Raw genomic sequence first — 13,333 nt, forward strand, 5'->3', positions numbered from 1 at the left:
ATAGTTTTAGCTATCCTGGGTTTTTTGTTATTCCAGATGAATTTGCAAATTGTTGGGGACTGCATTGAATCTGTAGATCACTTTTGGTAAAATGACCATTTTTACTATATTAATCCTACCAATCCATGAGCATGGAGATCTTTCCATCTTCTGAGATCTTCTTCAATTCCTTTCTTCAGAGGCTTAAAGTTCTTATCATACAGATCTTTCACTTGCATGGTTAAAGTCACACTGAGTTTTTTCAAACTTGGTAGTTCTCTGGTGGAATTTTTAGGATCACTTAAGTATACTATCATATCACCTACAAATAGTGATATTTTGATTTCTTCCATTTCAATTTGTATCCCTTTAACCTTCTTTTGTTGTCAGATTGCTCTGGCTTGGACTTTGAATACTATGTTGAATAATTAGGGAGAGAGTGGGCAGCCTTGTCTAGTTCCTGATCTTAGTGGAGTTGCTTCAAGTTTCTCTCCATTTAGTTTGATGTTAGCTACTGCTTTGCTATATATTGCTTTTATTATGTTTAGGTATGGGCCTTGAATTCATGATCTTTCCAAGACTTTTAACATGAAGGGGTATTGAATTTTGTCATATGCTTTCTCAGCATAGAATGAGATAATGATGTGCTATTTTTCTTTTTTTTTTCTTTTCTTTTTTTTTTTTTTTGGGCTTCTGCAGCTTTTATTTTTGCAAGTAAACCACTGGGGGGAGTCTTGATGGTGTGGGCACCCTAGAGATTACGCTGGAGTTCAGAGGGCTCCAGACACTAGCTGGAAAGTCAGGTGACAGAAACAATGATTCAGACCGATCACATGATTACAAAGCTGGGGGCTCCAGCAGGGCTCCAGGTGGTCGGGGTGGACATCTAAAGAAGCAGTGACATGGGAGGGGCAAGCACTGGGCCAGCCTTGAGCCGCCTGGATGACATCAGAGACAGAGGATCTGGTAGCTCCAGGGATCTCCGGTCCATGCCTTACTTGGCCAGGGGTTTCCTGAAGGACCTGCCGGCAAACTTGGCTTTGCTGCCCAGCTCCTCCTCGATTCTAAGGATCTGATTGTACTTGGCCAGGCGCTCAGATCTGCAGGGGGCACCAGTCTTGATCTGCCCAGTGCAGAGCCCCACCACCAGGTCGGCAATGAAAGTGTCCTCAGTCTCCCCAGATCGATGGGACACCATGACACCCCAGCCATTGGACTGGGCCAGCTTACACGCCTGCAGAGACTCGGTCACAGAGCCAATCTGGTTCACTTTGAGCAGGAGGCAGTTGCAGGACTTTTCGCCTGCAGCCTTGGCGATCCGCTTAGGGTTGGTCACTGTGAGGTCATCCCCCACCACCTGGATGCCTGCAGTAGCTGTGAACTTCTGCCAAGCATCCCAGTCGTCCTGGTCAAAGGGATCTTCAATGGACACCACTGGGTAGTCCTTGATGAAGGACTTGTACAGGTCGGCCAGCTGGTCGGGTGTGATGTACCGGCTGGCATCATCTGGAGACTTGAAGTCCAGGTCATACTTGCCAGCCCTGTAGAACGCGGAGGCAGCCACATCCATGCCGATGACAACCTGGTCAGTGTAGCCGGCCTTTGCAATGGCAGACTTGAGCAGCTCCAGTGCTTCTTTGTTCTCCAGGATGTTAGGTGCGAATCCACCCTCATCACCCACATTGGTGGCGTCTTTCCCGTACTTCTCCTTGATGACGTTCTTCAGGTTGTGGTAAACCTCTGTTCCAATGCGCATGGCTTCCCGGAAAGAGGATGCCCCCACAGGCAGGATCATGAACTCTTGCATGGCCAACTTGTTGCCAGCATGAGACCGCCGTTGATCACATTGAAAGCTGGGACCGGCAGGATGACTTCAGGGTTGCCGGCCAAGTCGGCAATGTGACGGTAAAGGGGCACCCTCTTCTCCACGGCACCAGCCTTGCAGACAGCCAGGGACACTCCCAGGATGGCATTTGCACCAAACTTAGATTTATTCTCTGTGCCGTCCATCTCGATCATCAGCTGGTCAATCTTCTCCTGCTCCACAACATTCAGTTTCTTGCTAACCAGAGCAGGTGCAATAGTTTTATTGATGTGCTCAACAGCCTTTGAGACACCCTTCCCCATGAAGCGGGTCTTATCATTGTCTCGGAGTTCTAGGGCCTCGTAGATGCCAGTGGACGCACCGCTGGGCACCGCAGCACGGAAGAGACCTTTTGCGGTGTAGAGATCCACCTTAACGGTGGGATTCCCGCGGGAGTCAAAGATCTCTCTGGCATGGATCTTGAGAATGGACATGGTGAAGTTCTGGCAGTAGGATCGCTGCGGAGGAAGGAAAAAGCGCTATTTTTCTTTTAGTTTGTTTACATAGTCGATTATGTTGATACATTTCCTTATATTGAACCATCCCTGCATCCCTGGGATGAAGCCATTTTGATGTGTCCTTGGTTTTTGGTTTTCAAGAATTTTATTGAGTATTTTTGTGTCGATATTCGTAAGGGAAATTGGTCTGAAGTTCTCTTTCTTTGTTGGGTCTTTGTGTGGTTTAGGTATAAGAGTAATTGTGGCTTCATAGAAGGAATTGGGTAGTGCTCTGTCTGTTTCAATTTTGTGGAATAGTTTGGATAGTATTGGTATTAGGTAATCTGTGAAGGGATGATAGAATTCTGCCCTAAACCCATCTGGATCCTGGTCCTTTAATGACTGCTTCTATTTCTTTAGGAGTTATGGGGTTGTTTAGATGGTTTATCTGGCCCTGTTTTAACTTTGGTACCTGGTATTTGTCTAGAAAATTGTCCATTTCATCCAGATTTTCAAGTTTTGTTGGATACAGGCTTTTGTAGTAGGATCTGATGATTTTTTGAATTTCCTCAGTTTCTGTTGTTATGTCTCCCTTTTCATTTCTGTTTTGTTAATTTGGGTACTTGCTCTGTGCCCTCTAGTTAGTCTGACTAAGGCTTTATCTATCTTGTTGATTTTCTCAATGAACCAGTTCTTGGTTTTATTGATTCTTTGTATAGTTCTTTTTGTTTCTACTTGGTTGATTTCAGTCCTGAGTCTGATTATTTCCTGTCTTCTACTCCCCCTGAGCCTGTTTGATTCTTTTTGTTCTAGAGCTTTTAGGTGTGCTGTCAATTTGCTAATGTATGCTCTCTCCAGTTTCTTTTTGCAGGCACTCAGAGTGCCTGTGAGAATTTAGCACTGCTTTCATTGTGTCCCATAAGTTTGGGTATGTTGTTCCTTCATTATCATTAAATTCTAAAAGTCCTTAATTTCTTTCTTTATTTCTTCCCTGACCAAGTTATCATTGAGTAGAAGGTTATTCAACTTCCATGTATATGTGGGCTTTCTGTCCTTTTTGTTGTTATTGAAGACCAACCTTTGTCCATGGTGATCTGATAGCATGTAAGGGCTTATTTCAATCTTATATTTGTTGAGGTCTGTTTTGTGACTGATATGGTCCATTTTGGAGAAGGAACCATGAGGTACTGAGAAGAAGGTATATTCTTTTGTTTTAGGGCAAAATATAGGTATCTGTTAAATCCACTTGGTTCATAACTTCTGCTAGTTTCTCTATGTCTCTGTTTAATTTCTGTTTCCATGATCTGTCCATTGATGAGAGTGGGGTGTTGAAATCTCCCACTATTATTGTGTGAGATGCAATGTGCAATGTGTACTTTGAGCTTTAGTAAGGTTTCTTTTATGAATGTAGGTGCCCTTGCATTTCAAACATAGATATTCAGGATTAAGAGTTCATCTTGGTGGATTTTTCCTTTGATGAATATGAAATGTCCTTCCTTATCTTTTTTTGATAACTTTTGGTTGAAAGTCGATTTCATTCTCTATTAGAATATCTACTCCAGCTTGTTTCTTGTGACCATTTGCTTGGAAATTGGTTTTCCAGCATTTTAATCGGAAAAGTATCTGTCTTTGTTACTAAGGTATGTTTCCTGTATGCAGCAAAATGCTGGGTCTTCTTTACGTATCCAGTCTGTTAGTCTATGTCTTTTTATTGGGTAATTGAGTCCACTGATGTTAAGAGACATTAAGGAATAGTGATTGTTGTTTCCTGTTATTTTTGTTGTTAGAGGTGGAATTATGTTTGTGTGTCTCTCTTCTTTTGGGTTTGTTGCAAGAATATTACTTTCTTGCTTTTTCTAGGGTGTAATCTCCCTCCTTGTGTTCGAGTTTTCCATCTATTATCCTTTGTAGGCTGGATATATGGAAATATATTGCATCAATTTGGTTTTGTCATGGGATATCTTGATTTCTCCATCTATTTTCATTGAGAATTTTTGCTGGATATAGTAGCCTGGGCTGGCATTTGTGTTCTCTTCGGGTCTATATGACATCTGCCCAGGATCTTCTTGATTTCATAGTCTGTGGTGAGATGTCGGCGCCTGCACCGACATGGTACCGAGAATCGGGAGAAAGCCTGTGGGATGAAAGAAACACACACACACACACACACACACACACACACACACACACACACACACAGAGGTTATTGTGTCCTACCTATGGAACCCAGAATCAGAAATAAGCATTTCTCCAATAGGAGCCAGCAGAGAGGCAGGACATCTCCTGCCTTCCCTCTGTTCTTAGGAGAGCTAAACTATTTCTAGTCAGGGTCCAAAGACTAAAACATAACTCTAAAAAAACGCATATGCAAAAACACTTTACCGTTACCTTGTCCCTTTTTTATGACAAGTTTTACTCAGGCTAGCCCAAATCATCCAGGCCTTTTCTAGCCCATCTTACCCCAATACGTCCCTGCTTCTATGCCGGCCAGGCTCCCAGGATGTCCCAACAGTACTCCTTTCTTCTCCGACCTCGGATCGCTGGATTCAAAGTCCAAATCTCGGTGGGACCTCCATTTGTCGGCGCCTGCACTAACATGGTACCGAGAATCGGGCGAAAACCTGTGGGATGAAAGAAACACACACACACACACATACAGGTTATGTGTAAAGCCAGAAGAGGAAGAGAGGAAGAGAGAGAGAGAGAGAGAGAGAGAGAGAGAGAGAGAGAGAGAGAGAGAGAGAGAGCAGAAGAAGAGACTCCTGTAGCTTTATTCACCACTTATATACCCAAGTCTCCAGGTAGAAAATATCTGGGAAGCACAGTGGGAAACCCTGGCTCGTGACTACCTGGCTCATGACTTCGGTGACAAAAGACCGACTACGAGACCTGAATTAATTAGGGAGAAATCCGAGAAGACCAGCCTAAATCTCAAGGATAAAGGCTGAGGAAGCAAAAGGCAGAAGTAAATTGACCACCACCCAGGTGTGGTCCAGGTGTGTCGGTTCCACGTGCATCAGCCGGGCTCAGCAGAGGTCATGCAGTGGAGACACCGGGTGTTTACTACTTGGTCTTTTCTTCCTGTGCCGTAAATACATGGGAGAGGCCTCTGTCCAACAATCCATGACTTTATGGCAGTAATCTTAACTGTGGCCATACAGTTACAAAGCGGCCAGGCCCAAATCCAATATGGCTCACTACAGTGAGAAGTCTGGTGTAATTCTCATAGGTCTCCCTTTATATGTTACTTGACCTTTTATCCTTACTGCTTTTAATATTCTTTCTTTGTTTTGTGTATTTAGTGTTTTGACTATTACGTGACAGGAGAATTTTCTTTTCTGGTTCAATCTATTTGGAGTTCTGTAGGCTTCTTGCATTTTTATGGGCACCTCTTCTTTAGGTTAGGGAAGTTTTCTTCTAAACTTTTGTCGAAGATATTTACTGGCCCTTTTAGTTGGGAGCCTTTGCTCTTTTCTATACCTATTATTTTTAGGTTTCACCTTCTCATTTTATCCTAGATTTCCTGGATGTTTTGGTTTAGGAACTTTTTGTGTTTTACATTTTCTTTGATGGTTGTGTCAATGTTTTCTAAGGTATCCTCTGCCCCTGAGATTCTCTCTTCCATCTCTTGTGTTCTGTTAGTGATGCTTGTGCCTATGTCTCCTGATCTCTTTCCTAGGTTTTCTATCTCCAGTGTTGTCTCCCTATGTGCTTCTTTTATTGTTTCCATTTCCATTTTTAGATCCTGGATGGTTTTGTTCAATATCTTCCCCTGTTTGATTGTATTTTCCTGTAATTATTTAAGGGGTTTTTGTGGGGGGAGGGCGACAATGGGGGGAGGGTTGGGAGGGGAACACCCATAAGGAAGGGGAGGGGGGAGGGGGATGTTTGCCCGGAAACCGGGAAAGGGAATAACACTCGAAATGTATATAAGAAATACTCAAGTTAATAAAAAAAAAGGGGGGGGTTGTGTTTCCTTTTAAGGGTTTTTACTTGTTTACCTGTGTTGTCCTGTATTTCTTTAAGAGAGTTATTTATATACTTCTTAAAGTCCTCTATCATCATCATAAGATGTGACTTTAAATCCAAATCTTGCTTTTCTGGTGTGCTTGAATATCCAGTATTTGCTCTGGTGGGAGAACTGGGCTCTGATGATACCAAGTATTCTTGGTTTCTGTGGCTTAGTTTCCCGTGCTTACCTCTCACCATCAGGTTGTCTCTGGTGTTAGCTTGTGTTGCTGTGTCTGACAGTGGCTTGTCCCTTTGGCAAGCCAGTGTGTCAGCACTCTTGTAGACCTGTTTTCTCACATCCTATCTGTATACAGAGAGCTGTGGGACCAGTTCAGCTCCAGATGCAGGCGGAAACCTGAAGGTTCCTTTCCCAGACTGCTCCTGGGTTTGTGTCCTGAGGACTGCAGCGGGGTTCCTTGGAGCAGAACAGTTGGTTTTATCTATGCTCTTCCCTCTGCTCTAAGGTGTGTGAGTGCTCCTGGCGACTAGTTTCCCACTCTGGAAGCAGGCAGAAACTGGAAGGGTCCTGCCCCTGACTGCTCCTAGCTTACTGTGCCCAGAGGGCACTAGACTGGTTCTTCTTGGGCCAGGAATGTGAGCAGAGGTGGAGGTTTCCCCTGAATTCTCAGGAATGTCTGCACTTCTGGAGTCCAGCCCTCTACCCCGTGGGATTTGGGTACAGAGAGCTGTGGGACTGGTTCAACTCCAGAGGCAGGCAGAAACCCAAAGTTTCCTGTCCCAGACTGCTACTGGGTTTGTGTGTCCTGAGGCCTGCAGGCAGGTTCCTTGGAGCAGAAGAGTTCTTACCTCTGCTCTCAAGTGTGTCAGTGCTCCTTGGTTACTGGTTTTCAGCTCTCTGTCCAATGTTTCAAACTGCAATATCCCTTGGAGTATGGGCTATGTAAGTTGTACATTGTATACATAGGTTCATAAGAGCTCCAAGGCAGTAGATTTTAAAAAGTACATATGTGATCAAAATTTTTATTTTGAACGTAGTCATGATCAATGTTTCTGGCAAGAACTCTTATAAGTGAGATCTTCTCCTGTATAATTTGTGAACAAAGAAATTGTATATTTAGCTGAAGTTATACATTTAATCTTTTTTACATTTATGTGTGTGTGTGTGTGTGTGTGTGTGTGTGCGCGCGCGCACGCTTGTGTACATGTTGGGGGGTGTTTATGAGTTCGACATACATGCTGTACATATGTGACTTTGCACAAGTTGGAACATCAGAGGACAACAACTTTCAGGAGCTGAAGCAACCTAGGTGTTTTCGCCAGCCTTACACCAACCACCTCAGGTCAAGTTTAGACCAAGTACCAGCTTCCCAGAGCCTCAGGTCAAGGCTAGGCCAAGTTCCATTCTCCACCCACAGATCCCTAGGGACATTCTTGAAAAATCACAGAATGTACTGACTGATAGTCACCTGACCCTCTGGTCCCAGATAGAGTTCAAATGCATGTCATATGCTTGCTAGCCAATAGATTCAAAAGTCAATATGCTTAGCCAAAGTTTAAACTATAACCTTGCTGATGTAACCTGCACCCCTAAAAAGTATAAAACTGCTTGTTATAGCCATTTAGGGTCTCCTTCTAGTCACTTGCCACAAGAGGCTGATTGAGGGTCAACCTGATGTGTAGTAAAAATAAACCGCTTATGTTTGCATTGAACTCAGTTCTCGTGTCTCAGTTGGGGGGTCTCCTGGTAGTAAAGACTCACTGAGAGCCTTACAGAGCCAGTTCTCTCTCTTTCTACCATGTGAGTCCCAGGGACTGATTTCAGGGGTTGGGGTTGGCAGCAAGTGTTTTTTACCCATTAAGCCATGCCACTGATATTGAACCTCCTATTAATTTTAAAAACTGACAAATAAATAGCAATATATTCATAGTGCCTAGTACAATGCTTTAAAATATGTGTGCTTTGTGGTGTGGTGGTGGTGAGCATCTTTAGTTCCAGCACATGGGAGGCAGAGGCAGGCAGATCTCTGAGTTCTAGGCCAGTCTGGTCTACAGAGTGAATTCCAAGGAGCCACAGATACACAGAGAGTTCCTGTCTCAAAAGAGGTGTGTATACTTTATGGAATAACTAAATTGCGTACTTAACATAAATATTACCTGGGCTAGAGGTGGTAGAGTTAGGGCTTTCCCTGGTGGTATAGCATGTTTTTTTTTTAATTTTATTTTTCTTTGAAATTTGATGTATTTACATTTCAAATGTTATCCCCTTTCCCCCCTCTTCCATAACCCCTTCCCCTCCCCCTGCTTCCATGAAGTTGTTTCGTTTCATACACACCCACTCCAAACTCAACGCCCTGTCAGTGCCCTACATTTGGGACACAACCCTTGACAGGGCCAAGGGCTTTTCCTCCCACTGATGCTGAACAATGCCGTCCTCTGCTACATATGTGGCTGGAGTCATGGGTCCCTCCATGTGTACTCATTGGTTGGCGGTTTAGTCCCTGGGAGCTCTGGTGGGGTTTGGTTGGTTGATATTGTTGTTCTTCCTGTGGAGTTGCAAACCCCTTCGGCAGCAGAGCACTTTCTTAATATAGTCAAAGCTATGGGTTTGATCTCAGCACTATAAGAAAGAAAACAACAAAGTAACAACGAAAGCTTCCATCCACCTCACCTCCCAGAAAAACCTCTATATCAGTGATTCTCAATCTTCCTAACTCTGGAACCACTTAATATAGTCCCTCATGTTTTGAGAATCAACAACCATAAGATTATTTTCATTGCTATTTCATAACTGTAATTTTGCTACTATTATGAATCATAATGTAAATAAATATCTTTCTTTTCTGATGGTCTTAGTGACCCCTGTGAAAGGATCATTCAAAGGGGTCGTGACCCATAGGTTGAAAGTTGCTACACTATGCATTACCTAACATATATATCTTTTATAGTGAGCATACTTTTAAAATATATTTGTTTAGTAATCCTGAATTATGCATTACTGTTAACAAAAGTCATCATGTTATACAACAGAGTTCTTGAACTATATTGTAGGGTAATGTCAGTGAAGCCAGGATTCACTATGTAGGCAGACCCTCCTGCTTCAGGTTCTCATGGGCTTGACTTTTAGATGACCACCACTAATCTCTTGAACTACTTCCTATTAGATCTGGAGATCTCTCCCTCACTAACTGAAATCTCATACTCTCTCCCTAAATGTCTCCCGACCCATGACCCCATACCAACAAGTAACCATCATTCTACTAGTTTTTCTACAACTAGCTGAAGTTATTTCCAAGCAAAGTGTCTTAAGGAATTACATGGTTCCTTTTGTGTGCTTGGGGTAAAAAACAATAAGAGATAAATATTTTAATAAAATTGTTTATCAACACAAGTAGATGGCTCACACCTGTAATACCAGCACTTGAGGGGCTGAAGCAGGATACTTATTGCAAATTTGGGGTTAGCTTTGGCTATACAGTATATAGTACATTCCAGGACATCCAGAGCTACATAGTGAGCTCTTCTGTGAAAAGAAAGTAGGAGCAAAAGGGATAAAAAGAAGAAGCAGGACTTAAAATGTAGAAAACAGACCTGTGACTCCTAAACCATACAGGGAAGCTTCCTTTCTCCAGTCCATCTTCCCTGCTCTCTGAGCCCTCTGGGCCATGCCAAGCTGCATGAGCAGCCTGCTCTCCCAGGGGGACCTCCATCCTCCCACCACCTCTCCACCCACCTTTATCAAACCTACAGCTCTAGAACCATACAGACTTGCAGGTCAGGAAACATACAGGCCAAGGATATCCATCAGAGGCCTGCTATACCAGGACCATCGAGGTTCACACACCTCCCAATACCTACTACAAGAAAAACATCCAGGGACCAAAACCATCCAGATGGCTAAAGACCCTTGAAAGAACACAATCAACAAAAGCCAGGTCAATATGACACCTCCAAAGTACAGATACTCTACGACAGCAATCCCTTGATATCCTAAAACAACTGAATCACACAAAGAAAATGATCTTAAATACAATCTCATAAAAGTGATAGAAGCTTTTAAAGAGGAAAGAAAAAATTCCTTAAAGACATACAGGAAAATACAATTAAGTGGTGAAGGAAATAAAATCATGCAAAACCTGAAAGTAGAAGTAGAAGTAATAAAGAAAAATACAGACTGAGGGAATCCTGGAGATGAAAAATCTAGGGAAGAGAACAGGAACAACAGATGCAAGTATCACCAACAGAATACAGGAGACAGAAGAGAGAATCTCAGTCACAGAAGATACATAGAAGAAATTGATAAATCACTCAAAGAAAATATTAAATCTAAAAAATTCCTGCACAAAACATCCAGGAAATCTGGAATACCATGAAAAGACCTAATCTAAGAATAGTAGGAATAGAAGAAGGTAAAAAGTCCCAGCTCCAAAGCCCAGAAAATATTCTCAACAAAATCATAGAAGAAAACTTTCCCAACCTAAAGAGATGCCTATAAACATACAAGAAGCTTATAAAACACCAATTAGACTTGACTAGAAAAGAAAATCTTCCTGCCACATAATAATCAAATATGAAATTTACAGAACAAAATAAAAAAGAATATTAAAAGCAGCAAGGAAAAAAGGCCAGGTAACATACAAAGGCAGACCTATCAGAATTACACCTGAATTCTCAACAGAGACTCTAAAAGCTAAAAATGCCTGGACAGATATCTTGCAACCACTAAAAACCCACAGGTGCCAACCTAGCCTACTATACCCTGTAGGATGATGTCATTATGTAGGTGAAGGCAGGATAGAATGAGGCCTGTCATTGAACGGGAAGGAAGAATGGGCAGGGGAAAAGTTTTAGAGAGGAGGAGGAAACTGGAGTGGGGAGAGGAGAGAGCAGCCAAGAGATCATGGAGGCAGATGATAAGAGTCCTCTCTGCACATTTACAGGTTTTTATGGATATTCTTAAGGGATGGATGTGTACCATGCTTTGTATGTCTAGATGGGCAATTACATATTATCAATTGGATCAGAGGTTATTGTGTTGTGTGTTCTTTCATGTGGTGATTTAATTGAGTTCAAGAGAGTGTGTGGTAGCTGGACACACTGGGCTGCCACGGAATTGGGATGTGTATGTCTGGCATGATGGCAACCTGCCTTGGGAACTAGATGGGTAGAGAGATTATTGCCAGGCACAGAGAGTAGCCATCGGCAGTGTGATATGGGATGGAGCTAAGTGGGTGAGACGCATTGCTGACTGAGATGAAGATATCTAACAGATGTCTTGAATCACCATGGTTCTGGATCTAGTGTGGGGGCTGGGGTGGAAGAAATCCTCCTTTTGTTTTAATAATTTTACAACAACAATACACAGCAAAACTCTCGATCACCATAGATGGAGGAAACCATATATTTCAATACAAATCCAAATTCAAACAATACCTATCCACAAATCCAAAAAATGCTAGAAGGAAAAACTCCAACCCAAAGAGGATAACTACATGCAAGAAAATACAGGAAATAAGTAATTCCATACCAGCAAAAACAAGGAAAGCGCATGCGTGCACGCGCGCGTGCGCGCGCGCGCACACACACACACACACACACACACACACACAAACACACACACATTAAAACTGCAGACATTAAAATAACAGGAAACAACAATCACTGGTCATTAATATCTCTCAACATCAATGGACTCAATTCCCCAATAAAAAGACACGGGCTAATAGAATGGATGCAAAAACAGGATCCATCATTCTGCTACATTCAAGGAGCACACCTCAGCAATAAAAATAGACATAAAGGGCTGGAAAAAAGTTTTCCAAATAAATAGACCCAAGAAGCAAGCTGGAGAAGCCATTCTAATATCTAATAAAATAGACTTTCAACCAAAGTTAATCAAAAGACACAGGGAAGAATGCTTTATATTCATAAAAGGAAAAAATCTACAAGGATAATATCTCAAATCTAAACATCTATACTCCAAACTCGAGGCACCCCAGTTGGTAAAAGAAACATTGCTAAATCTTAAACCTCACACTTAACTCCATATGTTAATAGTGGGAGACTTCAACACCCTGCTCCCACCAACTGACAGGCCATCCAGACAAAAACTAAACAGAGAAATAATGAAAATAACAGACATTATGAATCAAATGTACATAACAGACATTTATGGAATACTTTACCCAAACACAAAAGAATATACCTTCTTTCAGCACCTCATGAATCCTTCTCCAAAATTAACCATATAGTCAGTCACAAAGCAAGACTCAACAGACACAAGAGAATTGAAATAATGCCTTGTATATTATCATACCCCCAGGGACTAAAGCTGGACTTGAACAACAGAAATAATAGAATTCTTTACCAGCAAACAAGGAAAGCGTGTGCGCACACACGCGCGCGCGCACACACACACACACACACACACACACACACACACACACACACACACACACACGAAAATTGGACAACACTCTACCCAATGATGTCCGGGTCAGGGAAGAAATAAAAAGATTAAAGACATTTTAGGATTCAGTGAAAATGATGGCAAAACATACCAAAATGTATGGGACAAAAAGGAAGCAGTGCTAAGAGGAAAGTTCATAGCACTAAGTGCCTCCATAAAGAAATTGGAACGTCCTCATACCAGCAATTTAAAAGTACACCTGAAAGTGTAAAGGGAAAAAAGCAAACATGGCAAAAAGGAGTAGAAGGCAAGAAATAATCAAAATTAGACCTGAAATCAATCAGTTAGAACAAAGAAAATAATATAAAGAGTCAATCAACAGAAGAGCTGGTTCTTTGAGAAAATCAACAGGCTAGACAAACCCGTAGCCAAACTAAACAAAAGACAGAGAGACAGTATCCAAATAAATAAAATCAGAAATAACAACAGACACTGAGAAAATTCAAAGAATCATTAGGTCTTACTTCAAAATCCTGTACTTACTCCACAAAATTGGAAAATCTTAATGAAATGAATGATTTTTCTAGACAGATACCACTTAGCAAAGTTAAATCAAGAGCCAGTAAACTATTTACACAGCCCTATAACTCCTGAAGAAATGGAAGCAGTTATTAA

The 13,333-nt window shown here is 42.0% G+C and overlaps 1 pseudogene; it reads right to left on the reverse strand.

Moving 5' to 3' along the window:
* Window positions 1-629: 629 nt before the first annotated feature.
* Eno1-ps6 (enolase 1, pseudogene 6) lies at window positions 630-2,314 on the reverse strand (annotated as a pseudogene).
* Window positions 2,315-13,333: the final 11,019 nt, after the last annotated feature.

Source organism: Rattus norvegicus, chromosome X, assembly GCF_036323735.1.
Source record: "Rattus norvegicus strain BN/NHsdMcwi chromosome X, GRCr8, whole genome shotgun sequence".
In the NCBI taxonomy this organism is placed as follows: Eukaryota; Metazoa; Chordata; class Mammalia; order Rodentia; family Muridae; genus Rattus; species Rattus norvegicus.